The sequence below is a fragment of the Balaenoptera borealis genome (genome assembly GCF_965194805.1).
Source record: "Balaenoptera borealis genome assembly, chromosome: 8".
NCBI lineage: Eukaryota > Metazoa > Chordata > Mammalia > Artiodactyla > Balaenopteridae > Balaenoptera > Balaenoptera borealis.
In genome coordinates this window covers 56,466,884-56,494,185 of record NC_138865.1, presented here as the reverse complement: position 1 = coordinate 56,494,185, position 27,302 = coordinate 56,466,884, and the positions used below count along the sequence as shown (strand labels likewise).

Genomic DNA, 27,302 nt, shown 5'->3' with positions numbered 1-27,302 from the left:
GATCACAGTGATTACTTCAAGTTTGCCAAGGCCTTGCATTGGAAATGCAGAATTTGGGGCCCTACCTAAGACAGAGCTCCTGAATTGGAATCTGCCTTTCAACAATCTCTAAGCTACTGGTAGATACATTAAAGTTTGAGAAGTTGTGCTCTAGGAAATGGCTGTAGAGGGTGACATCAGTCATGTAGAGGCAATGCCACTGGACAGAGAATAGCCTTTCTTCAACTTGCTCATGTAAATATAAAAGCATTTTTCTTAGGCAATGTATGTAGAAGTACCAAAAAATTGTATTCTTGAGCTGCAATTGCATTTATTTCTGGGCAGAATAACATGAATAAAGGTATTAAAGAGAATGAAATGATAAGGTAGTGGGTTAATTTGACTAGAGGAAGTTCGGCCTGACCAGGTTTGGGGATAACATCCAATCCTGTCTTTAGCACCTGCAGCCACTGGCTTTGGTCTTCATCTGTCACTTTTACTCATCATTTTTTTAACTACCATTGACAACTTGAAGATCACCAGACATGATTAGCTGTTAATTGTTTTGGCAAGATGCTTTATGTTACCACCTTAATTGTTAGTAGCATTGGTCTGGGAACATTATTTATTTCTTCTTTAAACATTTCTTTGTCATTTTGTACTCTTTCTTTGTCTAGATCATTGTAATATAGAATAAGGTAAGAGAAAGAATATGTGAATACTTCTGTTTTGTAAAAACAAGCATATACTTCATGTGGGCATTGACTTGAAAATATTCCAGAAAAATAGTTTAAGTTGCTAGATTTATAATCACTAATATTCATAATCCTGTCCACTGGGATATAAGAATAATAAGTACAGGGCCTGTATTTTCCAGACACCAAATTAGAACATCCATGACCAAGAGCAAAATATGTAAAATGAGAATTATCCTGGGAAACTTGGTCAGTAGGTTAGTTATTGTTCATAAATAGAATGGTGATTTTAGAAAAATTTACAAACAGGCTCATAGTGGAATTAAATGTGACTCATTATTTTGGATAACATCCCTAATCTTTTAGAGGACTCAATATGCACAGTTATGGCTTATATATATATATATATATATATATATATATATTTTTTAGACAAGGGCTTCTTTTTTTTTTTTTTTAAACCCCACATTTGTTTATTTATTTATTTATTTTTGGCTGTGTTGGGTCTTCGTTTCTGTGCGCAGGCTTTCTCCAGTTGTGGCAAGCGGGGGCCACTCTTCATCGCGGTGCGCGGGCCTCTCACTATCGCTGCCTCTCTTGTTGCGGAGCACAGGCTCCAGATGCGCAGGCTCAGTAATTGTGGCTCATGGGCCCAGTTGCTCCGCGGCATGTGGGATCCTCCCAGACCAGGGCTCGAACCCGTGTCCCCTGCATTAGCAGGCAGATTCTCAACCACTGCGTATGGCTTATATTTTTAAGACTGTTAGTTGAAATGCAATGTACTTAGAGAAAGGTACATATTATCTTAAATATATCACTTGATACATTTTTACAGAAGGAACATACTCAAGAAACAGAATAGAACCAGCACCACAAAGCCCCTCTCGTGCCCTCTTGTACTTCCTTTCAATTACTATCCTGCCTTTTAACAGCATAATTTAGTTTTAACTGTATTTGTACTTCTGTATAAATAGAATTATACAGTGTATCCTCTTTTTTCTTTCAACATTGTTTTTGAGATACACCCAAATTACTGTGTGTAGTTTTAGTTCATTCATTCTAATTGCTGTATAGAATTGCACTGTGAGGATATAAAACACATTTTATCCCTTCTACTGTTGATGGCCATGTAGGCAGTTTCAGTTTTTACCTATTACAATTAGTGCTGTTCTGAACATTCTAGTATGTATCTTTGGGTGAACATATATAGGTATTTGTGTATCTACTTGAGAGTGGAATTGCTGGGTATACATTGTTGTGCTTTAGAAGATTCTGCCAACTAAAATTGTTGTACCGATTTATACTCCAGTATATGAGACCAAGTTTTTCCACATCCTCTCCAGCAGTTGTTGGCATCTAACTTATAAATATTTTAGCCACTCTGTGTGTAGAGTAATATCACATTTAGATTTTGCTTTGTATTTTGATATGCCTTACATTTTAGCCAAGCTTCAAGGAGAACCTTTTGTTGAGTCTTTGTTATAAGTGGTCACAGCTCTCCTACAGTTATCCAAGTTCCATAGTTAAGTAGGGTAAAACTAGGCATGATGTGAGAGATCCAAAATGTTTATTTGCTGAAAAATATCTCCTCCATGAGGTTTTACTTGAAATTTCCATTTTTGACATTTACCCTTTCAGGGTCTTGGGCAGCTGCGGACCTCTTGCCTGGGCTAGAGAATTATGCAGCCTGTAGAAATTACTTAAGTAATAATTGAATATTTAATTTGATTAGCTCATCACCGTTATTTATCACCTAATGATGGGAAGGTCCTTGAAAATCAGAATACATGACTTGATGGGAGTGTATTAGAGAATGGAACAGGGCAAGTGGGTGAATGAATGAGGCAGGGAAGCAAAGAGGTATCAAGTACAAAACATTGCATGAATATGTAGGGCCCATCAGGAGGCCCGGGGGAGCCAGGGGGCCACCCACCAAGGGGAACAAGGAGTGACCCAGGAGTGATTATTGCTCTAGAAGTCTAGATTATGAACAAATTAAGAGTTTTACCCACAGCTGGCCCTGACTGCAATAGACAGGTGCAGATTCTTTTGTGTAAAGAGAAAATAGACTTAGTCCTAAACAGCAAATGTTCATCAACTTTAAATTACACCTCAAATGCTGCTGGTGTCTGGACCATTGATGGATGAGCTAGGTCTTTCCAGGTATAATGCTGAGTAATGCAAATTAGATTCTCCTGAGTTATGCCTAGTGCAGCTGGAGGGCACAAAATATTTGCCAGGGACATATCTCCATGCCAAATTCTTGCCATTGTTGTTAATAGTATTGTACCCTGTACATGTGCAAGCACTCTTAGTTTTATTAATGACAAAACTATGTTTTTGCCCTTTCTTTCACCTTTTCATTTTTGGATCAGTAATAACTTTGGTTTCATCCTGACTCTTCACAAAGCAAATGCTAATCTGAAAGGTATTCAGTCTGTTCTCCCACCATGCAAGCAGTGAGCAGGATCCACTGAGATAAATCTCAGCTGTGCTTCTCCATGTAGATTTGCATGCTATGGGGGATAGACAATGTGAAGAAGGGAGGGAAATGCCTGGGGACATCATGGGCAGGAATCGCATTTCTATGTTTTTTTAGGGTTTGTGGCTGGCCATCCATTCAGCCCTCGTACTCTGATCCAGTAACAAACACCCTGTCACTTTTTTTCTGGGAGTTGTGAGGAGAAGTGATCACTCAAGAGCCATGCTAATCGCTGGTTATGAGTGAGAATATAGTGGAAAAATGATGGTCCTTCTCCCTTATACACTAAGAACAGAGAAAGAAAGTGAAGATGGCTCTAGATTGAGCTGCTCTCATACTATGACAATGTTCATTTGCAAGTTATGTAAGTAAAGGTAGTATTAAAATATACAGTAGATTTTGATAGCTCTGGTAGACTTTTGTAAGCCCCCTTACCATGGTACCTCAAAAACTCCTTTGAAACACATCATTTCAATCCAATTAGAGTCTTTGCATGAAATATGGGATTACTGTCAAAGTGCATATTAAAACATGATACTATTACAAAGATGTAACCAATTTGCTCCTTCAAATCATGTCCTACATACTTTATTTAGGCTTCTGTTCCAATATGAGAAGGATCTTGCCTTGCCAAAAAAATTCTCAGCAGTCTATCAAATACAACTCATAGGAAAGAATGGTCTAATAGGAACCTCAGGTGAAACCAGTAGTACCAAGACTCACCTAGGCATGCTAACCACTAGAGGGCAATATTGGCCATACACTTAGGGGTTCTAACTCTCCTGTGGAGAACAGTGTAGCTATAGAACTGATCGCCATAGAGACAAATTTTTGTTGAACACCCCACGTGTGCTAGAGTGCTGGGTTCTGTGGTGTTCCTGGGCATGAATAAGACCTTATTTTTCATCTTGAGGAGGATAGATTCAAAAATAAGAGCTTATAATCACGTATTGATTATGATTGAACTATAAACTGTATTTTATTTATTTATTTACTTTTAAATTTATTTTTATTGAAGTATAGTTGATTTACAGTATTATATTCATTTCAGGTGATATAAACTGTATTTAAATTTTTTTTAGATATCAATTGATAGATGAGGTTGTAAGTGAGGAAAAATAATTTTCCCTCTGCCCTTCTAGGTTCTTGGTTGAGACTCTCCCTGTAATAGAAGATTAACAGGAGAAAAACAAAGAGAAGGTTAATAACATGTATACCTCCTATATACATGGGAGATACCCAGGAAAAGTGAGTAACTCCACCAAATGGCCCAAACCACCACCTTAAATACCATCTCCAGCTGAAGAGAAAGGAAAGATGTTGGGTCAGGGTTGTGGGGGGGTGGGGGGGTAGGGGAGGGGGGGAGCCGGGTATGGGAGGTTATCAGGCAAAGCACAGTAAATAAGGGTCTGGTTGTGAAGCAGATTTAAATCTCTGCCTTCTCTGTTGATAGGAGTTTCTAGAGATTTAGTCATCCCCCTCTTCTTGGTACAAGGAGGGAAACGCCCTTACAAATGGAGATTTCCCTTATCTACGTGTCTTACAAAGGGGTAACTTCCACTCAGTTTTCAGAGCTTCTCCTGTGTCTGATGTTACTTAAAAATAATCAGCCTAAAATAATTCTTACGCCAAAGAGGCATATTCTGCTCCCCTTTAATGTACAAATTTGATGTAGACAACATTAAAAGAGGTACAAATACTGCCACTTAAAAACTATGCAAAGCATAAATGAAATTAATTTGGAAGTCTGTTTGGCATAAATGAACATTGGAGGACAGACTAAGCTATCTTCATTTTGTCTTGACTATAGAATACTCTAACTTAATAAAGATGCCTTGCTAAATTGTTAATAGGTCAATAATTTTTCTTCTGTTATAGGTAGACTACCTGTTTTCCCTTAGTAGGTCTCATAATTTTTGCTAAATTTACTGGTGAAAAGATGAGAATACTGTCTTATTGAATTATTTGTCATTTGTCTCTAGGATTAAAAATTATTTTTAATTCAAATGAAATAATTAACTTAACTAGTTGTTTCATAAAATAATTGAGTGCTGAAGTCATTCAGCATAAATCCAGGCTTTATTACTTTATTGACTTTGCCCATTAGCATAAAAAGGTATCTCAGGAATATTTGTTAATATTTATTAAGCACCTCCTAGATAGAGCAGTCCTATCAAGTGGAAGTTCTTAATTTTTAACAAATATCAGACACAATCTTGGTATATTAATGTGATGTCAAGAAATCTATTTTAGATTAAGACAACATTTGGTTTACATGTTTCTTAAACATCAAAGATAAAAAAAATGTAGCACCATTAAAACTGATAGCTTTTCAGTCAATGTTGATTAAATTAAACTGAGTTTGAGAGTAGGAAATGAAGAAACTAGACCAGAGCAAATAAAAAAAGTCTCAATTAATGACATTACAGCTGTGACATGTGGACAAAAGCCATATTAAGCAGATGCTATCATCAATTCATATGTTGTCACATTTGCAATGTGGCAACTGGCTCCAGAGACAGAAGATCTTCTGGAAGTGGTGCATCCTGGGACACTGTTTTTTGTTTACTCCACAAATGATCATCAGTCGTAATGATGCAGCAATATTGGTACTTGCATGAGGAACTGTCAAAGCAGAAATCAAGGCAGACCAAAGCATCAGCACATGCTATTCCTTTTTAAAAAATCAAAAATACTACTTAAAGTCCTTTCCTTGAATTTCCTAGCTTTTCCCAAAAGAAAACAAACTCTCCCTCCCCCCCACCCAACAAATCTACAAGCATTTAAAATATATCAGCAACTTATTTATGACACACATACCTTAAGTAGCTCAAGAGACCAGAATTCCATCAAGTGAAGAGATAGGCATGCATTACATTGCTCCTTTATTTAATTACAAAATACAAAAGCCCATTAGCAGAACGGCCTGTTAGCCTGAAGAGAGGATGCTGGCCTGCCATGTGGTGGACTTGCAACTTTCTCTCCTGTTCTGGCTTGCCAAGCTGGCAGGGGCTCGAGAGCAGGCATTGTGCATATGGTCAGTCTCGAGAATGATGCTGAACTATGACCACTTCGTTGTTTCACATTAGGGAAATATACGTATGAAATTCCTGCAAAATACGGCTATAAAAGGCATTTTGTAAATTTTTATTTATGTGAGTTTGAATTAAATATCTTTAGGGAAAAAGTATGAAATTATAATATAAACCTATAATCTAGCTTGGTTCTGCTACCAGCTGTGTGATGCAGGGGCGGGAGTGTGAGTGGAAAGGGAGAAATCATTTTAAATCACTTGAAATTCCTGGTTTCCCCATTTGTACTGTTGATAACTGGCCTGACCTAACTATAGGAAGTTTGCATGGATCATATGATATTATGTATGTGAACAACACCGTGTAAATTGGAAAGCAAAGGTCCTTATTCTGGCATCCATGACTGGTTTGGGGGCCTTCTCTGAAATTACATTCAGAACTGAGTGTGAATGTCCTTATAGACATTTTCCTGGAGCTTATATCTACTTCTCTAAGTTTTTGACCCCAAAATAGATTTAAAAGAAAGCTACTGCTGTAAAATAGGAAATATATATGTGATCTTATTTTCATTATTATTCCATTAAATGATTCATTTTGATTATTTTTAATCTGTTATTTCAGAGTTGTATGGTGATTTTAATTTCACCAATGATAATTTCTACCCCAGCTTATACATATGCATCCCTTTCATATGCAAGGAGTAGATAAATCAATGCTTTTGATGTAAGATTATCATGCTTCTCAGGTTGAGAAATTTTTTAATGTAATTTTAAAAGTCAATAATACCAAACATCCACTGGAAGAAGGAAGAGATGCTTGGGAAGACAGAGCAATGCCTAAGACAATGGGCTAGTCCTTCTCCAAAGAGAACCTTTCACAAGAAGAGAGAGAGAAGTCTCCATTGGCTGGATTTCTATCAAGCTTTCTTTTATTCCCCAGTTCAATCCAGTTTTATTTAAAACAAATACTATTATTGTTTTTAAATTATAAAATATTACCTGTTTTTAGAAATTTTTTAGATAATACAAACTTGTAAGGAGTGAAAAATCCTTTTTCATTACCCAACTCTTAACTCCCTAATGGTAACTACTATTAAATGCAAAGGAATTGATAACATTTTAAAATAATAACCTAGAGTCACTTTGGATATTATTTGTTCCGCTAGTATTTATGGAGTGCTGACTCTGTGTCTGACTCTGCTAGACTCAGGGATAGAAAAAGGGAACAAGATGGGTTCAATTCCTGTCATCATGGAGTTGACAATTAAGTAGGAGGCATGGAAAAACAAACCTGCGTGCTAAGCATGGCATCAGACAATGGGAAAATGCAGGGGCACCATCGGAAGAGGGGAAGTAGGTCTAAGCTGAGATTTAGAGCAGGAGTGAGCTGGCCAATTGGTGAGGGGGCAGAGTGGTCATGTTTTATTATGGTACATGTATAAAAAAGTCACTTACTCATATAATCAATTTTAGCAAATCTTGTTTTGGAGTCTTTCTGTAAATGTCTTATCTGCTCCATTAAATCATTGGCTGAACTGATGGTTGTTTTATAAAATTATCTCTACCTACACAGCATCCAAATGCTACTCATCTTCAGTGCCACCAACCATGTTACCACCTCACCTACCAAAGCTCCAAGCCACATCCATCATGTAAAACAGAATTGAGTCAGATATTGTCATAAAATTATTCTCTGTTTCATCTGTACAAGTTTTAAACATACTAGAAGCAAGAAACATGTATTCTTTTGTATCTTCCAGCGCTGTATTATTGAATATTTTTTACTACAAACCACAGAAAAAAAATACATTTTACTTTGGGATCCAATATGTACGTATATAATGCACTCTGATGTTTTCTATTCTATTCTATTTCATTTTCTTTAAAAAGACATGCTAGTTGTGACCCACCAAATGGATTTTTATGACACTAAATTGATTTCCTTATGGGTCTCAACACACAATTTGAAAAATACTTCTCTAGCATTTATAGTACAATGTTAGGCACAAATTTAGAGTTCAATTAAAAAATAAACCCTCTTCCTAATTGATCCGTTTAATCAGAATCTTACTTTCAGCCACACAGGAGGGAAAGCCTTTGAACTCACAACTTACATTACCTGGTATATATGGAAGATAGCAAAATTAAATGGGCCAGAGCCATTCTTCCCAGAATTGTGATTTTAGTTGGTCTAAGTTGTAACTCTTCTTATCCCTAGCATGAAGTAGAGGCAAGAAGCACAATGGAGAAATTCTATGGTCCTGAGTCAAATCTTCACAGCATCATTTCTTTTGTGTTGCTTGAAGTGTTTTGATGGAGAATAAAGTCAAATATAGATGATTTGGGCATTATCTGTCATTCTGAATTCTACACATTTATTCCATTTTATTTTGTGAGTTTACATAACAATATCTGGAGCTTGGGGAACACACAGAGGAAGTGATTACTTCTGCAGGGGTTGGAGATGGGTGCAAAAGCAGCAGAACAAGATAGATGGGTGATTTGGGAAGATTTACCAGATTAAATAAGTAAAGAACCTTGAGGAATTATTCTAACATTGTTGGTGAGGAAAGAGAGGCAGGGAGGGCACTATAGAGAGACCAGCATTAGCAAAGTCCCAATATTGGAGTAACGGCAGGAGGATTAGATACTGTGACAGATATAACAGGAGCCAAAAAAGAGAACAATCAAAGATAATGTCTTACACAATTAGCTAACTAGTGATGACAAAAAAAAAAAAAAAAAAAGGGAACTCAGAATGAGGAGGGCTCAGAGCTTTGGGGAGGGAACTATTGCATTTGTCTTTAGACATACCAATGTCAGGTTTCATTTAAAGTAAACCATTTTGGGTAAAATGACAAAATCAATGGAAAATTGAATACAGTGAAAATTATATAATATTGTACTACTGTAAGTGCCTTTATATACTATCTCATGGAATTACTTATGAAACTAACTCAAGTTGGCTGAAATAAGACTACTAACAGGTATTAAAAACAGGCTCCAGGAATGTAAATATCAGCAATGATAAATGACGATGTATTGGATATAGGGAGTTGTCTAAAGGTGTGGTTGATGCAAAGGCTAGTCTTGTTTAACAACATTATTAATGAGCTAGAAGAGGAATTAGCAGATGATACATTAAAAAGATTAGAAAAATAACATAAATGGATGAGGATAAATTTCAATTATATTAGGAAGATGACTCTATTCATGGGTAATTTATAAAAAACACAAATATTCAATGGCTGGGGGAAACATCTGGAAAGTTACAAGGACAAAAGAGGTATGGAGTATAAATAGGTATTACATTGAACTTAATTTATAGTAAGAAATAACAAAACTGAGATTAATGTATTACAAAGAGATAATATTTCCAAAACGGTGTAGTAATAGTTTTTTTCCACAAGCCCTTGGAAGTCTGACAGTCTGTGTAATGCTGAACAGTAGTAACAATTGGTTATGGATATGGAGCAACAGGTGACAAAAAAAGAAAAGAAAAAACCTGGTCAGCCAGGCTGATTAGTAATTTTCATGGCTTTTAAAACTCAGATAGGGACTTCCCTGGTGGTGCAGTGGTTAAGAACCCACCTGCCAATGCAGGGGCACATGTTCGAGCCCTGGTCCTGGAAGATCCCACATGCTGCAGAGCAACTAAGCCCGTGTGCCACAACTACTGAGCCCGTGCACCACAACTACCGAGGCTGTGCGCCACAACTACCGAAGCCTGTGTGCTTAGAGCCCATGCTCCACAACAAGAGAAGCCACCGCAATGAGAAGCCCACACAAGGCAATGAAGAGTAGCCCCCACTCGCCGCAACTAGAGAAAGCCCGAGTGCAACAACAAAGACCCAACAGAGCCAAAACAAAAACAAAAACAAAAACGAAACAAAACTCATGTAAAATGCATGATTTTATATCAAGTGTGCAGCTCAGAAGTGACAAATTAAATAAAATTGAAATTTGAGATCTATAGCTCTTATTTTCTTCTCGCATTTTAGATAGCTGTATGCATCCAGTGAAATGTTGCTAAAGCTGTGGGCTGTTATGGAAGTAAATTTTTCCCCCTCAACATGTACAAGAAGAATTCTTTAAGGAAATCTTTCATTTAAAATTAGTCTTGGGGTATAAACTAAATGGATAACATCGTTTTCATCTTTGCCGTATTTTTCTTTTTATGAATATCTTTTTCTGATTACAATGTAACATTTATTGCAAAAAATGATTTTAAAAAAGCACAAATAAGTAATTTAAATTACTCATAATAATATCATCATTTATGGCTACCCAGAGTTAACCTTTTAGTCTGTATTCTTCCAATCTGTTTTCTATGCCCATAGAAACAAAATAAACACATTGCAAATATTGCTTTGTAAGCTTTTTCATTAAATAATAAATGATGAAAAGTTCCCATGTTTTTAAATTGTCTCTGATAACATGACTTTAATGGCTACATATAGTTCCATCACATGAATGTGCCATATTTTATTTAGTAGTGTTTTGTTTTGCATATAAGTTGCTTATAATTTTTAGCTGTTATAAATAACAGCGATGAACATCCTTGCACATAAACCTTTGTTCGTATGATTTATTAGAATCTAAAGGATATAATATAATTCCTAGGAGTGGAACTGCTGGATCAGAGAGTATTAGTGCTTTTTCATAGCATGAAAATATATTAACATATTCCTTCCATAAAAGTTTCACTGGGGCATGAAGTGCCTATTTAACCTCCTCCCTTCTCTGGATGGCTGCACAGTGAGGAGATGTTTACACACAACATAATAATAATATTGTCTTATATGTGTTTAGTGTTCACATTTTTCCAAACTATTTCCTAATTTGGCTCTAACAAAAAATCACACAAAGTATATCGTACATCATAGCTGATCCCCAAAGGCTAGTTAATGTTTTCTCAGGGAAGAACAATGTTTAACTGAAAGAAATTTCTGTATTTGACATATCTAAAAACAATCTGTGTATCTGAGCTAGGGCCATGTAGTCAAAGGGATGCAAACTTTAGATAGGAATGAGGCCTGGGAATATCACGTCTTGGCAGAGAAATCAAGGGTCTGGTCTAGGAAGAGATGGATCAGTCAGACCATCAGCACATACCTGGCAAAGGTCCTGGTGATGCAGGGATACATAACCCAGTGATTAAGCAGAAATCAGAACATACTTGGAGGGAAAACACAATGACCTTGAATTTCTATAAACCTAATTTGACTCATCTATGAATAGGTATCATGATAGCAGTAATGATATAAGCCCCAAATATTCCTTTGCGGATTAAATGAGATAATGTTTTTGAGAGTACTTTGTACATTTTAAATCACTATAGAAAGGTTAGTTATTATCAGGCTGAAAGGAAATGCAATGAGGTGGCGATCAGGTAGACAATCTGGGATGTCACATATGACAGTTTCTACATTTTAATTTTTTAATTCTTTAATTTTTTATATAACATCTGTACATTTTATTGTTTTCTGATTTAAGTACTACGTGTCTACTATTAGCACAAAGAAGAAAATTAAAATGACCTTTTTTTTCACCACCCAGTGATAACCCTGTTAAATGCTTGGCTCAAATTCCTCTTCTGTTATTTACTAGCAATGTGACCTTGGGTAAATTATCTCATGCATAAAAGGGAAATAATAGTAATAATAATAATAATAATAATGGTTCACATTTATCATATACTTATCATTGCCAGTCCTGCAATCACTGCTTCATACGGATTAATTCATCTCATACTTCCACTAATCTTATGAAGTAGACCTTATAATTATCCCCATTTTACAGATTAGGAAGCTAGGCTTAGACAGGTTTAGTAACTTGCCCAAAGTTACACAACTAGTAGGATCATTAGTAAATAAAGTGGGAACGTACTTATTTGACATTAACAATAACGTGCAACCAAGATGCATGAATAGGACACAAGTATGGAAATACACGATAACCATTTGGTGATCATAGCTAAGAAAAATTTTGGGAAGTACACAGGGATTAAACTTAAGAAAACATGGTCTGTAAATAATGCCATAGCCTTTTCTGATGATCCAAAGTGTGATTAGCAAATTCGTAGTATGTGTCAGGGAGTCCCCCTCTTACACACATGTTAAAAATCACTAAGTGAAAGCAAACCACTTTTCCAGGGATTTACAGTCCCAGAACCTTCCTCAACACAGTGAGCCAGGGAGCCACTTCTCAAATGATCAGAATCAAAGCATGCTATAAAACTTATTTGCCTTTCTGATGAAAATACTATACACTGTAACATTACAACTTATTAGGACGAGGGTTGACAAACATTTTCTGTAAGGGGCAAGATCATGGGTCTTAAGAGAGTTGTAAGCAGGTCTCTCTACTTTTTCACATGTTATGAATTGACTCTTCCATCAAGCTGATCTATTCTGCTATGTTTCTTAGAGATATGATCTCATGTTTTCTGTCTTGTAGATAAGGGGTCTCCAATCCCTGGGCCGCGGACCGGTGTCAGTCTGCGGCCTGTTAGGTACCGGGCCACACAGCAGGAGGTGAGCTGCAGGCAAGCAAGCGAAGCTTCATCTACTGCTCCCCATCGCTTGCATTACCGCCTGAACCATCCCCTCCCCCCTCCCATGGAAAAATTGTCTTCCATGAAACTAGTCCCTGGTGCCAAAAAGGTTGGGGACCGCTGTTGTAGATGGTGTCCTTCCTTTCTTTCTACAGCTGATATTAATCAAGGAGGGTTTCCTGTTTTTGTATTCCTGCAATGACTTCTATGTGATTCTGGGAGTGAGGGGGGGATTAAGTGCAGTTTAACACCCATGCTCAATCGACCATATTTCTCTGGAATCTGAGGAGTGTTTTGTTTTGTTTTGTTTTGTTTTTATAAATTTATTTATTTTATTTATTTATTTTTGGCTGCATTGGGTCTTCGTTGCTGCGCACGGGCTTTCTCTAGTTGTGGCGAGTGGGGGCTACTCTTCGTTGTGTTGCGTGGGCTTCTCATTGCGGTGGCTTCTCGTTGTGGAGCACGGGCTCTAGGTGTATGGGCTTCAGTATTTGTGGCACGTGGGCTCAGTAGTTGTGGTTCGCGGGCCCTAGAGCGCAGGCTCAGTAATTGTGGCGCACTGGCTTAGTTGCTCCACGGCATGTGGGATCTTCCCGGACCAGGGCTTGAACCCGTGTCCCCTGCATTGGCAGGCGGATTCTTAACCACTGTGCCACCAGGGAAGCCCTGAAGAGTGTTTTTAATTTTGAGGCTGGTACACTGCTAGCAGAGCCTGCCTGGATATTCCATAGACCTTCTTCTTCAGAGTCTTTTTCCAGCACCTCCTTAAAAGAAACCACCTGATTCCCAGTGGGTGGTTAAATTAGATCCAGGCTACTGTGGAAAAAGCACAGGAATAGGAGTTGAGACATGATGTTTAGGCCCAAGTTTGTCACCAATAATTTGTATGACCTTAGGCAAGTCACAATTTCTCTAGGCCAGTTTCCTCATCTGTATATTATGGTGTTTGGTCTAGACTGGTGGTTTTCAAACCAAGATCCTTTGGAATATGGACGCTTTACCTATGTGACTAAAGTTTTTGGACGTTGAAATGGGGTAATTGTCTGGCTTTTTCCAATTCTCAAAAAAAAAAATTACTGAATAGACATTTTTTCTCAATTTAAAAGTCTTTACCTCTAATTTTTTTCTTAAATCTTTTTTCCCTTTTATGGCTGCTTGGACTAGCAGATGAAAAACACATATGAACAAGAAGTGAATGATCCTCATTTGAAATATTTGGAAACAATGAATTATTTCAGATTTGAAGACGTGTGCTCATGCTAGTGATTGTACGCAGTACGTATATAGTCATACTGTCTTTTTTTTAGGATTAAAAATTTTTTTTGAAGCAGAGTTAGTTTACAGTGTCATGTTAGTTTCAGGTGTACAGCACGGTGATTCAGTTATATATATATGTGTGTGTGTATTTATATTCTTTTTCAGATTCTTTCTCTTATAGGTTATTACAAAATATTGAGTATAGTTCTCTGTGCTATACAGTAGGTCCTAGTTGGTTATCTATTTTATATATAGTAGTATGTATATGTTAATCCCAAACTCCTAATTTATCCCTCCCCCCATTTCCCCTGGTAACCATAAGTTTGTTTTCTATGTCTGTGAGTCTCTTTCTGTCTTTAGGCAAAACTGTTTTCAGTTCACATGGTTTTAAAAATCTATCAATATTTATGCTATTCCAAAAGGAATACGACGACTTACAGGTGCTTTCCACCTGAGCAAGTTTGAGAACCACTGTTCATATAAGTTTGTGGTTGAGACTTCATATTGCATGCATGCAGTACATTTTTCTTCCAGCAAAATTGTTCTCAGTTCATATGAAATTAAATATATCAGCATTTCATAATACATTGCAAAGAATACCATAGATTTTCAGGTGCTTTCCATCTGGGCAAGTCTGAGGATGATGAAATATTCTATAAGTTTTCTCTTAGCTCCTTTTGAAATTCTTCATTTTTTAAAGTATCTCCTTAAATTGTTCCGTCTGCTCATCCCTCTCTTGCCATTTTTTTAAACCCAATATCAGTTTTTTTTATCCTGCCATCATCTGCTCTGTACGCAGCCAACCCAGGAGGGTTGTTTTGCTCTGAGTACCTATGGGGAGGGCTGACTATTTTCCAGTACCTCAGTACGGCTAGACTATCCTGCCATTTAGCTCTGGGGTCAGTCCTGGGAATTTGATTGAAGAACTTAAACAATGTCTCAGTCTAGCTTTTAGGCATAAATGTTGAAAGTCAATCGGTAATAGGATGTGTGTGTGTGTGTGTGTGTGTGTGTGTGTGTGTGTGTGTGTTTTAAATGAAAGATAAGGCTAGATAAAGGCTAGATGTCCTGGAGGCCTTTTCTAGGCTTATCTCTGCTCTATGACCTTTGACAGCAGTTGGATCCTACTTTACTGTAGTTTTTTTCTACCTTGTCAATTTAGCAAGGTTGGAACTATTTTTCCCAGAATCTCTTTGCCTGCATGGTACCGGGTTAGGGATGCTGCCAAGAGAATTTTGCACAAAATTTGGAAGGCACAAGTGAAGGAGAAGTCACTCTGTTCTAAGGGTTGGTATAGGGCACCAGGAACACTGCAGCTTGTGCACATTGTTGCTGATCTGCTAGCTCCAATCTGTCCTCCCAGGTTCTAGTTTTCTCCCTTTCTTGAATCACATCCAGTATCTCCTTCTGCCTGCTGACCCTACTGCCCCAAGTGACTTCAGGCAGATGCAGAAGCAACACCCTTCTAAAGATTCCCAGCTCCTACAGTTGTGTAAGGTCTAATCCTTACAATAAATTTCTCATTCTGTAGCACTCATGGTGATTCTACTTCCTTGATGGAACTCTACGTGATACACTTTCCAATGGCACAGTTTGCCTTTTGAACTTTGCTTTACCATACAGAAGTGTAGAATGAAGGAAGAAACACATCCATGCCTTTTCTCTCCCCAGAGCAGGTGAGCAGGTGTATGCAGTTGATCTTGCTTCTCTCAAGAGCACTGCTGTCTGACAATGACTCAGAGCACCCCACTTGGAAGGAGATATGGAGTGGAGGAAATGGATACAAAGATGAAAAGAAAACATCCACTAAAAAGGTAATCTCTGCTCTGGCTTCAAGTTTATGGCTCACATCTGCTCATTTTCAGAATGCTGCTTCAGTTTGGTCTTATGATTTCTGTGGTGCCTTCAATCTCAGGAACTAAAGATATGTTCTAGATAAGTCAATGACTGTTGGGACAACTCACTCCATCCTAAATGAAACTCTACTTCTTACTTGTGCTATAAAGAAGGAGCTGAAATTTTGATGCAAGGCTCACAGGGATTGGGGGGTGGGGTGGGGTGGGTCATTACTGTTTTTCCAAGCAAACAATCACAGAAAAACAGGAGCCTCTCCTTAAATCCACCACCACTCTGAAAATAGGTAGAGCCTGTGATTCTCTACCCAGGAATGGGAGACCGAATGTCAGAAGTGTCTTTACTTTCAAGGAAGCCTACAGCCTGGACTTGCATTTTTTTTTCCACATCCTTATTGGAGTATAATTGCTTTACAATGTTGTATTAGTTTCTGCTGTATAACAAAGTGAATCAGCTATATGTATACATATATCCCCATATCCCCTCCCTCTTGCATCTCCCTCCCACCCTCCCTATCCGACCCCTCTAGGTGGTCACAAAGCACCGAGCTGATCTCCCTGTGCAATGTGGCTGCTTCCCACTAGCTAGCTATTTTACATTCAGTAGTGTATATATGTCAATGAACTTACATTTTTAAAATTTTAGGGTTAGTGCTCATGTGTTACTCTGACACCTCTAGCAGTCAGAGCCAGAACTCAATCTTCCTTGTGCTAGGCTAGTACTTTATAAACTTCACTCATTTACTTACCTACCTTCATAATTTCATACACCTGTGCTTTTTTCACTTAATTTCTACTTAAACTTAAGTATATTTACCATATTTCATTGAGTCTAATGTAGTTACCATTATAAGATACACCCTTATTTTTTGTACGACCAAGAAAAAAATTTTTTGAACTAAATTGCACAATGCTTTCTTATAAGTTTTATTTTCCATTTATTGAAAGTGCTCATTTAGATTTCCCCTTGGCCCTGGATGAGTTTCCTAACTATTTCCTACCCAACTTAAAAAAAGAGTTTTGTTCTGTGTCCATAGCTCATGAATATTAACACTGGGTCATGGCCCAAATAAATCCACTTTTCCTTGCAGTAGGCTTGTCCAGTGTAAGATTTCTGAGTTTTCAATCCAGGGACTCCCAGCCTTGGGTTTGGGATAGAGAAGAACAGGACAAAGAGACTGGATGGGCTGGGCTGGAGAGAAGAGTTAGGAAGGGGTTGCTGAGTAGATATTTTAGAGCTGCTTTGCTCTGCTCCATGGGACAAGAGTGCAGCTTGAGGTGGCAAAATCCAAAAGATTGTGAGACACATCCTGATTCCAGAGATATCAAAATATGAAAGAAAGTGCATATAGCTTGCCAGAAATATAAACAGAAAGTAATACAATGAAATATATGATGTTAATCTCTAACAAGATATGTAACTGTGGAGAGCTCTCCACCTGAGGCATGCTCTAAAAAGGGAAATTTGTCAGTGTTAGGTGTTAAATCGTATTAGGACCAAACAAAGGCTTTCTCCTTTATTGAATCAGAAAGATTGGAAGAGTTGAAAAGTGAATAACCTTTCAACTTGAGACTCAGTGTTAATTAGTGCTGGGTCTGGGAACCATCTAAAATCATGTTAGTAGATACCACTGGTAGTTTGCAGCTTACACTTTGGAAAACACAATGTAAATACTGTCCTTTATCTTTTCTGTTATTATCTACTGCAAGAGCACTAACAAGTGGACCAGGAAGGATTAAAAAAAAAAAAAAAAATGTGCTAGTCACGTCCAAGCAAGGATGAGTAGATAACAGGGATAAGTCACAGGTAGAAAACTGAGTCCTTACATAACCTCAGAATTGACAGAACAATCTGCTGATCTAACTATTGAAGCACTGTTGTTTTATTTTTTTATGGCTTCATAACAAATTACCACAAACTTAGCAGTTTAAAATAACATCTATCTATTAGCTCTGTCTGTGGGTCAGAAGTCCTACCTACAGTGCTCAGAAGAGTTTTCACAAGGTGACAAACTCGCTGAGCTCTTATCTGGAGTATCAGGGGAAAAATTTGCTTTCAATCTCATTCAGGTTGTTGGCCGAATTCAGTTCCTTGTGATTGTAGGACTGAAGTCTTCAACGTTTTCTTGTTGACTGTCAGCTGGGAGGTCATACCAAGTTCCTCTTTGCTTTGGTCCTTGCCCTATGGCTCTCCATCTTAAAAGCATGTCAGATCCTTAGCTTTGACTTTGATTTTCCCTTCTGCTACTAGTCAGAGAAAACTTGGCTTTAAAGGGCTCATGTGATTAGATCAGGATTTTACATCTGCAAAATCCCTTCACGGTACTATCTACATTAACATTTGATTGAATAACCAGGGAAAGAAATCTCCATAGGCCGTCTTTAGAATTCTGCCTACCACAGTCATCCTTCGAGATCAAGCTTGACTGTATAGAAATAAAAAGGAGACCCTTGAGATGTTTCCATAATGATTCTGGACAGAATTAAAGATGGACCATAAACTAAAGTGTCTTCTTGTAGTTAATACTATAGCTAGTCTCCAAAATAAATCACCAGTCAAAAAAATACAGAGGAGTTAACCTATTTATTTTTATGTGACCACAGATTACTTCACAGTAATCCATTAGTGAATTTCACTTAGAAATAACAATTTGACAAAAGTATAAAATGTCTAAACCTCCACTTTTCTGTTTTCAGAGATGCTCCTAAACACTAATAGAGATTTTTTTTTCTTTGCTGTTAAATCTTAAACTGGGGACAATTTTCATAATTAAATTAATTCTCTCACCCTTAAAAAAGAATTTTTGGGCTGAAAATACTGATATTTAAATATCTGAACTTCACATACACACATGCACTTTTAGCTATGTCTGCTTAAAAGCTGGAATCAACAGCTGACTCTCACTTTATTACTCAGAACTCAATCACTGTAGGAATACAGAGAAGTTCAAAGATACAACATGATTTTGAAGCCAAAATACACTAACTTCATCCTACTGAAAGGAGACAGTTGTGTCCCACTGAGATGATGGAGTTCAGGCTGCAACAAAAGTTCAGGCAGGCCCGCTGTAGCACCTCCCTGCTCTGCAGTGTGCAGCTTCTATCTGGTGCTCCCCAGAGCTGGGAATTAACCACAAACACCGCCTTGGGGAACAGTGTTAGCAGCTGAGAAACTGCAGAAACAAGCTGCTTCTCAGTGACTTCCAGATATTATCAGAATGCAAGAAAATAATTAAACTCCTAATTAAGTAGTTTCTCATCTGGCCCATTTGAAGACGCTCCAAAATGGTCAGATTTAAGGCATGGTAAACAACTGAAGTGTTAAGTGTGCTTGTTAGTTGAAACCTTTGTCAGAGGTCCGGTCTACATACAGAATGTGAAATGGAGAATTGAGGCAATATCTGCATAATTCAAAGCCAAAGCAACTTTGCTTGTGTTATCTCTTTTTTTCAAGTGAAAAACCTATCTTTCTTTTACTTAATTTTTTGCGTAAATACTTATTCATCATTTTTTAGCATAATATTGTATCCAGACTAATTTTCCTATTCATAAATGATATGGAGAATATGGGAGATGGGCTGAAAAAAATCCTAAGAGGGGCTTCCCTGGTGGCGCAGTGGTTGAGAATCTGCCTGCCAATGCAGGGGACACGGGTTCAAGCCCTGGTCTGGGAGGATCCCACATGCCGCGGAGCAACTAGGCCCGTGAGCCACAATTACTGAGCCTGCGCGTCTGGAGAGGCCGCGATAATGAGAGGCCCCGCGCACCGCGATGAAGAGTGGCCCCCACTTGCCACAACTAGAGAAAGCCCTCGCACAGAAACGAAGACCCAACACAGTCATAAATAAAATAGTGTTTAAATAAATAAAAATAAAAAGCCAGCTTATATATCACCTGCTCTTTAAAAAAAAAAAAAAATCCTAAGAATACAATGAAGTTTTAAATACTAATTAATTTCTCAAAATTTTTCTAATTTTGGCATTTTTACTTATAAAATTATAAAGTTATACATATTATACTAACTGTATTAATTTTATGCTCAAAGGCTTAAATACAAAATATATGATATCTACCTTTACAAGTGAAATTTAATCATGGCTCTGTATTTTGGAGCCTGATTTTCTTCTGACTACCTTCTCTCAGTTTTACTTTATTTCCTCTTTTGTATGGACCCAGTAAGAAACAAACATTACTGTGTTTTCCAGAGATGTAGTTTCCTAGGAAACATTTGTTAGAATTATATTATAAAAAGGCATCTAACAAGATTAAGCATACTAATCGACAACATTTGACCTATGTGTGTGTGGGGGGGTGTACTCTGTAGATTTCTCAGCAGTAATTTATGTTATTATTTTGAAATTGCTATTTAGAGGTGAATACACATACACATATTTAAAGTTTTAAGTATGAGTAATATCATAATCAGTGTTATATCCAAGCAAAGTTTCTTTTAAAAAGGAACATTTATCTCCCGTGATTCCTACCATTTTCAGATTCTCCCTGACCTTGTTGGTTTTGCCAAACCTTGCCTCTGGGACTCATCACTTTGTTGCTTCCTCTTCTCTGAGTATTCCTCCCTTTCTTTTTAAAAAAATATATTGAATAAATTTGACTTGTAACATTGTGTAAGTTTAAACAATCTGATTAAAAAATGGGCAGAAGAACTAAATAGACGTTTTTCCAAAGGGGACATCAAAATGGTCAACAGGCACATGAGACGATGCTCAACATCAGAAACCATCAGCGAAATGCATATCCAAACGACAATGAGATATCACCTCACCTGTTAGAATGGCTGTCATCAAGACAAGAGACAACAGGTGATGGTGAGGGTGTGGTGAAAATGGAACACTCATACGTTGTTGGTGGGAGTGTAAATTGGTCCAATCACTATGGAAAAACAATATGGAGTTTCCTCAAAAAATTAAAAATATATCTACCACATGATCCAGCAATTCCACTTCTGTGTATGTACCCAAAATAAATGAAAACAGGATTTCTACCATGTATTTGCACTCCCATGGTTATTGCAGCATTATTTACAATAGCCAAGATATGGAGACAACAACCCAAATGCCCATCAATGGATGAATGGATAAAAAAGATGTGGTGCATTTACACAATGAAATATTATTCAGTCTTGAGAAAGGAGGATATCTTCCTCCCACTTTTCCTCTCTTTTCCAAATCTTTTCTTTGGAGAAGAGATTCGTGCTTCAAAGTATGAACTTTGGAACTGGACTGCCTGGTTTGAATCCCTGCTGTGCCACTTACAAACCATATGATATTGGGCAAATCACTTAATCTCTCATGCCTGTTTCTTCAAGCTGGAAAATGGGGAAAATGTAGCACTAATCTTGGGTTATTGTGAAGAGCAAATGAGTTAAGCATATAGTATGCACTTTATAATTGTTAGCTAATATTATTTCCATTGTATTAATTATTTCTGGAACACCATTCTATAGTAAACAAAACCTCCTACTTCCTTAGCCTTGTCATATATTTTACCTCTTGGTCTCAACTGAAACTTAGATCCTCTTTGAGGACAACTCAAGCAATTCAAGTGAAGGTGGCTCTACCTTCCAGGTTTAGCTTATCCCAGTTCTAGGAGGAGGGATCAACATCCCAGACACTTCCAACGCAGTACTCCAGCACTATAAGCAAAAACTTCTCCTTGTTTGAAGCTTCTTTCTCCCTCCCTTCTAATTATGCTTCCAATACATCTCAATAAAAACTTTGACACCCGGGTTATAGTTTTCCTCTCTTCCCCATGTCTTCATACGTGTAATTTCAGTGTCCATGAAGAAGATTCACCCAATGCTCTAGCTTCCCAGTAACTGATCTCTTTATTCTGATGACTTTCACTTTCTCCAGGCTTCAGCCCCACCCTAGACTTTGTCATCACTCAGATCAGCTCTATCTCAGAAATAGTATACCTGAATATCATAGTCTTTGACCATAATGATGTTCATTGGAAAATGCCAAAGGAACAACTACTCTATCTAGACTGTAAATTAAATTCTTGACAATAGGCCTGTGTCTTTTGCTTGCTCATTTGCCTTCCCCACAAATCACGTAATAGGAGTTTAAGATCTCGTTTGATTGATTTATAGGTAAATATCTTTCCCAAGCATACTGGAGTAAACTGGTCACTATTCTTTTCTTTCTCTTAGCGTAATTGTAAATAGTTTCATCTTATACGCAGTTAGTTTAGTAACAGAGACTATTATTCCACATGTACATAGGTGTAGGCAACGCTTTCTGAAGAACTGACTTATATTTCATGGAAATATTCTGATCTCCTTTGTTCCCTCTAGCTAAGAGTTTCCAGATCAGCTAGATTACTTTCAGATAATTCTGATGGCTAGTCACAATTCTCTGATCAATGTGCTGGAAGGAAAGGGAGCAAAAAAGATGATACTCTTAGAGACCATTGTAACAGAATAGTCTAGATTAAAGATAAGAAATCTATATATTGTTAAGTTATTACATAGATGCCATTTTTGTTTTCAGAAATTGAATTCTAGAACCTCCTCCTATCTATATTTTTTGTTTCTTATAGTACATTTTTGTATTATAAAAGCAATACAACGTTATTATAAAATTATTTGAAAAAAAAAGAAAAGCAATAAAGAGAAAATAAATACTGCCTATAATTCCACATTCTATTATAACGATATAAATGCCTTTCATACTTTTTGCTAGGTACATACTATGTGTGTAATACATGCTGATGTACACTTTCTCTTTTCAAGGAATTATCAATACTGTACATAATATTTTGTAAACTTTTTCCTACTTAATAAAATATATATTTCATATTTGTCCATGTTAGTATCCCACTACAACATTGTTTTTAATGAGTGTGTTGCATTTCACTGAATAGACGTAATATACTTTATTTAACCAAAATACTATTGTTGAACATTTAGAGTGTTTCAACAATGCTGTAGTGAAGTCTTTGCATAGTTCTTTAACTATTTCCTTGGGTTACATTCTTAAAAGTTAATTCCTAGGTAAAACTACTTTACGTAGGAATATTTTAAAATAGTTTTTAAAAACATTACAAAAAGAATACATGCTAGTTGTAAAAAAAATCCAATTCAGTAAAATACATTCAAATGTATATTTGTCTACTTATATTCCCCATCTTAAGTGTTGCTAGAGTGAAATTTTAAAGATGTTTAATATTTTTCTTAGACTAATTCCTGGATATCACGTTGCTGGATCTCAGGATGTGCATTTTGAAAACTATAACAGACACAAATGAACTTACTTACAAAATAGAAACAGACTCACAGACATAGGAAACAAACTTATGGTTACTAAAAGGGAAAGGGAGTTGGGGAGGGATAAATTAGTTTGGGATTAACAGATACAAGCTACTATACATAAAATATAGATAAGCAACAAGGTCCTACTGTATAGCCCAGGGAACTATAGTTAATATCCTGTAATAAACCATAATGGAAAAAAATATGAAAAATAATATGTATATATATGTATAACTGAATCACTTTGCTGTACACCCGAAACTAACACAACATTGTAAATCAACTATACTTCAATTAAAAAAAATCACAAAACTCTGACGTACACTGCCAAATTGCCCATACAGAAGATGTATGCTTCTTCCAGCCTGGTATGAGACTATTGTTTTCCCGTGATCTAGTCCAATATCAGATATTATCATTTAAAAAAGATCTTTGCCAATTTGGTAAGTGAAAAATTGTAACTTTTAAAAAAATTTGTACTTTTGATTCATGGTAATGTTAAATGCCTTAAAATTATTGCATTTTGGGGAAATTATCTGTTCATACGCTTGGTTACTTTTTCCATTGAGTCATGCTTCAGAGAGACTGGCGAGCTCTTCACCAAACCCACTTTATTTTTCTCCTTAACACACATCCAGACTACATTTCTTAGCCTCCCTTGAAGTTATATAAGAATACCAAACCGAGTTCTAGCCCAGACTATAATAAACCTCTGAAGGTCACAAGTCTGGTACAAGTCTCACCAGGCTAAAGTCAAAGTGTCAGTAGGGCTTGTATTGCCCTCTGCAGACTCTAGAGGAGAGAGAATCTGGTTCTTTGCTCTTTCAGGTTGTTGGTAGAATTCATTTCCTTGTGGTGATAGGATTGCATTCCTCTTTTAGTTTGCTGGCTCTTAGGTGAGGGATGTTCCTAAATTCTAGAGACCACCAACCTTCTTTGACCTGTGGCCTTGCCTTGTCCACCTTTGAAATCAGCAATAGGAGTCCCTCTCATGCTACAGATTCTCCGGCTGCATCTCTCTGACTCATGCTTCTGCCTTCTTCTTCCACTTAATGGGCCAATGTGATTGCAGTAGGGACACCTGGGTGATACAGGATAATCTCTCTATTTTAAGGTCAGCTGATTAGCAACCTTAATTCCAACCTAGATTTCCTTTTGCCATGTACGGTAATATATTCATGGACATAATACAGGTAAGCAGAGGTGCTGGGGCCACAATCCTGCTGACCACACACTCTCTTTCTTTCTCCTTCCAAAATATAATGTGTAGGACAGATACCATGTTTATTTTTGTATCCCCTTTGTTTAGACCAGTGGTTGGCACAAATAATATAACTAAGGATTTGCTGATGAATATAAGAAGAATATTTTCATCAAATAACTTGATGAAACTGTACCATTAAGCCTACATTCCAATAGTCTTGTATTTGAGTAACTGTTCCATGTGGCATTAAATATTTCTGAGAATATTTTGGCATAAACAAATAAACAAATAGCATATATTTTCCAAAACATACCATTAACATTTGGTATAATACCATTTTCCTTTTTTTAATATGTTATTTTCTACACATCTTATTCTTGATACGCCCTTTCATTTTCCTTCTACAAGCCAGTTTTCTGTGGATATGGAAAATAAAACCACTTCCAAGTGGAAACTGAGATAAATAATATTTAAGTAAAATTCTCAAAGATAAGCCCCTTGTATAAATAGGACTCTAAGGATTGCACAACTAATTCTTCATGGGTATCCCTATCACAGAACCAAACAATCTCTGCTTCCTCTTTCTTTATTGTGGTAAAATACATATAACATAAAATTTGCTATTTTATCCATTTTTAAGTGTATAATTCAGTGGTGTTAATTACATTCACACTGTTGTGCAGCCATCACCACTGTTTCTAAAACCCTTTTATCACGCTACTCTCAAAGACTTTCTTTTTGAAAACCTTTTAAATTAACTGATTTCAATCTTTAAGAACTTATGAAGTTTAAACATTCCTATTTTCAAGAAAACTCACTGCCATTTTGTTAATTCAAAATAACTTTATCAACAGTAATGTAAACATTGAGATTATAAAATATATCTTTTTTTTACAAATTTTTCAAATTCCTCTATAACCCAGGTGATATTTTTATTAATTTTTTTAAATAGAACAATAATATTCTCCCAGCAAATATGTATAAAACAACTTTTTTTTTCCTAAATAAACAAAATAGGAAACAATATTTATAAGACTTTAAAATTTATTTCTAAAACTAGTGGCTGACTACTTTTTTTTTTCTCACATCTTTATTGGAGTATAAATGCTTTACAATGTTGTGTTAGTTTCTGCTGTACAACAAAGTGAATCAGCTATATGTATACATATATCCCCATATCTCCTCCCTTTTGAGCCTCCCTCCCACCCTCCCTATCCCATCCCTCTAGGTCTTCACAAAGCACCGAGCTGATTTCCCTATGCTATGCAGCAGCTTCCCACTAGCCATCCAATTAACATTTGATAGTGTATATATGTAAGTGCTACTCTCTCACTTCATCCCAGCTTCCCCTTCACCCCCGTCGCTCAAGTCTGTTCTGTACTTCTGCGTTTTTATTCCTGCCCTGCCACTAGGTTCATCAGTACTGCTTTTTAAAATTCCATATATATGCGTTAGCATACAGTATTTGTTTTACTCTTTCTGACTTACTTCACTCTATAGGACAGATTGTAGGTCCTTCCACCTCAATACAAAAAACTCAATTTCGTTCCTTTTGATGGCTGAGTAATATTCCATTGTATATATGTGCCACATCTTCTTTATCCATTCATCTGTCGATGGACTAAAATTTAGGTTGCTTCCATGTCCTGGCTATTGTAAATAGTGCTGCAATAAACATTGTGGTACATGTCTCTTTATGAAATATGGTTTTCTCAGGGTATATGCCCAGTAGTGGGATTGCTGGGTCATATGGTAGATCTATTTTTAGTTTTTTAAGGAACTTGCATACTGTTCTCCATAGTGGCTATATCAATTTACATTCCCACCAACAGTGCAGGAGGGTTCCTTTTTCTCCACACCCTCTCCAGCATTTATTGTTTGTAGATTTATGATGATGGCCATTCTGACCGGTGTGAGGTGATACCTCATTGTGGTTTTGATTTGCATTTCTCTAATGATTAGTAATGATGACCATCTTTTCATGTATTTGTTGGCCATCTGTTTGTCTTCTTTGGAGAAATGTCTATTTAGGTCTTCTGCCCATTTTTGGATTGGGTTGTTTGTTTTTTTGATGTTGAACTGCATGAGCTGCTTGTATATTTTGGAGATTAATCCTTTGTCAGTTGCTTCATTTGCAAATATTTTCTTCCATTCTAAGGGTTGTCTTTTCATCTTGGTTATGGTTTCCTTTGCTGTGCAAAAGTTTCTAAGTTTCATTAGGTCCCATTTGTTTATTTGTGTTTTCATTTCCATTACTCTAGGAGGGGGGTCAAAAAGGATCTTGCTGTGATTTATGTCATAGAGTGTTCTGCCTATGTTTTCCTCTAAGAGTTTTATAGTGTCTAGCCTTACTTTTAGTTCTTTAATCCATTTTGAGTTTACTTTTGTGTATGGTGTTAGGGAGTGTTCTAATTTCATTCTTTTACATGTATCTATCCATTTTTCCCAGCACCACTTACTGAAGAGGCTGTGTTTTCTCCATTGTATATTCTTGCCACCTTTATCAAAGATAAGGTGACCAGATGTGCGTGGGTTTATCTCTGGGCTTGCTATCCTGTTGCATTGACCTATATTTCTGTTTTTGTGCCAGTACCATACTGTCTTGATTACTGTAGCTTTGTAGTATAGTCTGAAATCAGGGAGCATGATTCCTCCAGCTCCATTTTTCTTTCTCAAGATTGCTTTGGCTATTTGGGGTCTTCTGTGTTTCAATACAAATTGTGAAATTTTTTGTTCTAGTTCTGTGAAAAATGCCATTTGTAGTTTGATAGAGATTGCATTGAACCTATAGATTGCTTTGGGTAGTATAGTCATTTTCACAATGTTGATCCTTCCAATCCAAGAACATGGTATATCTCTCCATCTGTTTGTGTCATCTTTAATTTCTTTCATCAGTGTCTTATAGTTTCTGCATACAGGTCTTTTGTCTCCTTAGGTAGGTTTATTCCTAGGTATTTTATTCTTTTTGTTGC

At 36.8% G+C, this 27,302-nt stretch overlaps 1 long non-coding RNA gene across 1 annotated transcript; it reads left to right on the top strand.

Annotated features, from left to right (window-relative positions):
* Positions 1-4,531: 4,531 nt before the first annotated feature.
* LOC309633185 lies at positions 4,532-21,001 on the top strand. The gene is made up of 2 exons (XR_014247368.1): positions 4,532-15,814; positions 20,540-21,001. It is a non-coding gene; the product is annotated as an uncharacterized lncRNA (long non-coding RNA).
* Positions 21,002-27,302: the final 6,301 nt, after the last annotated feature.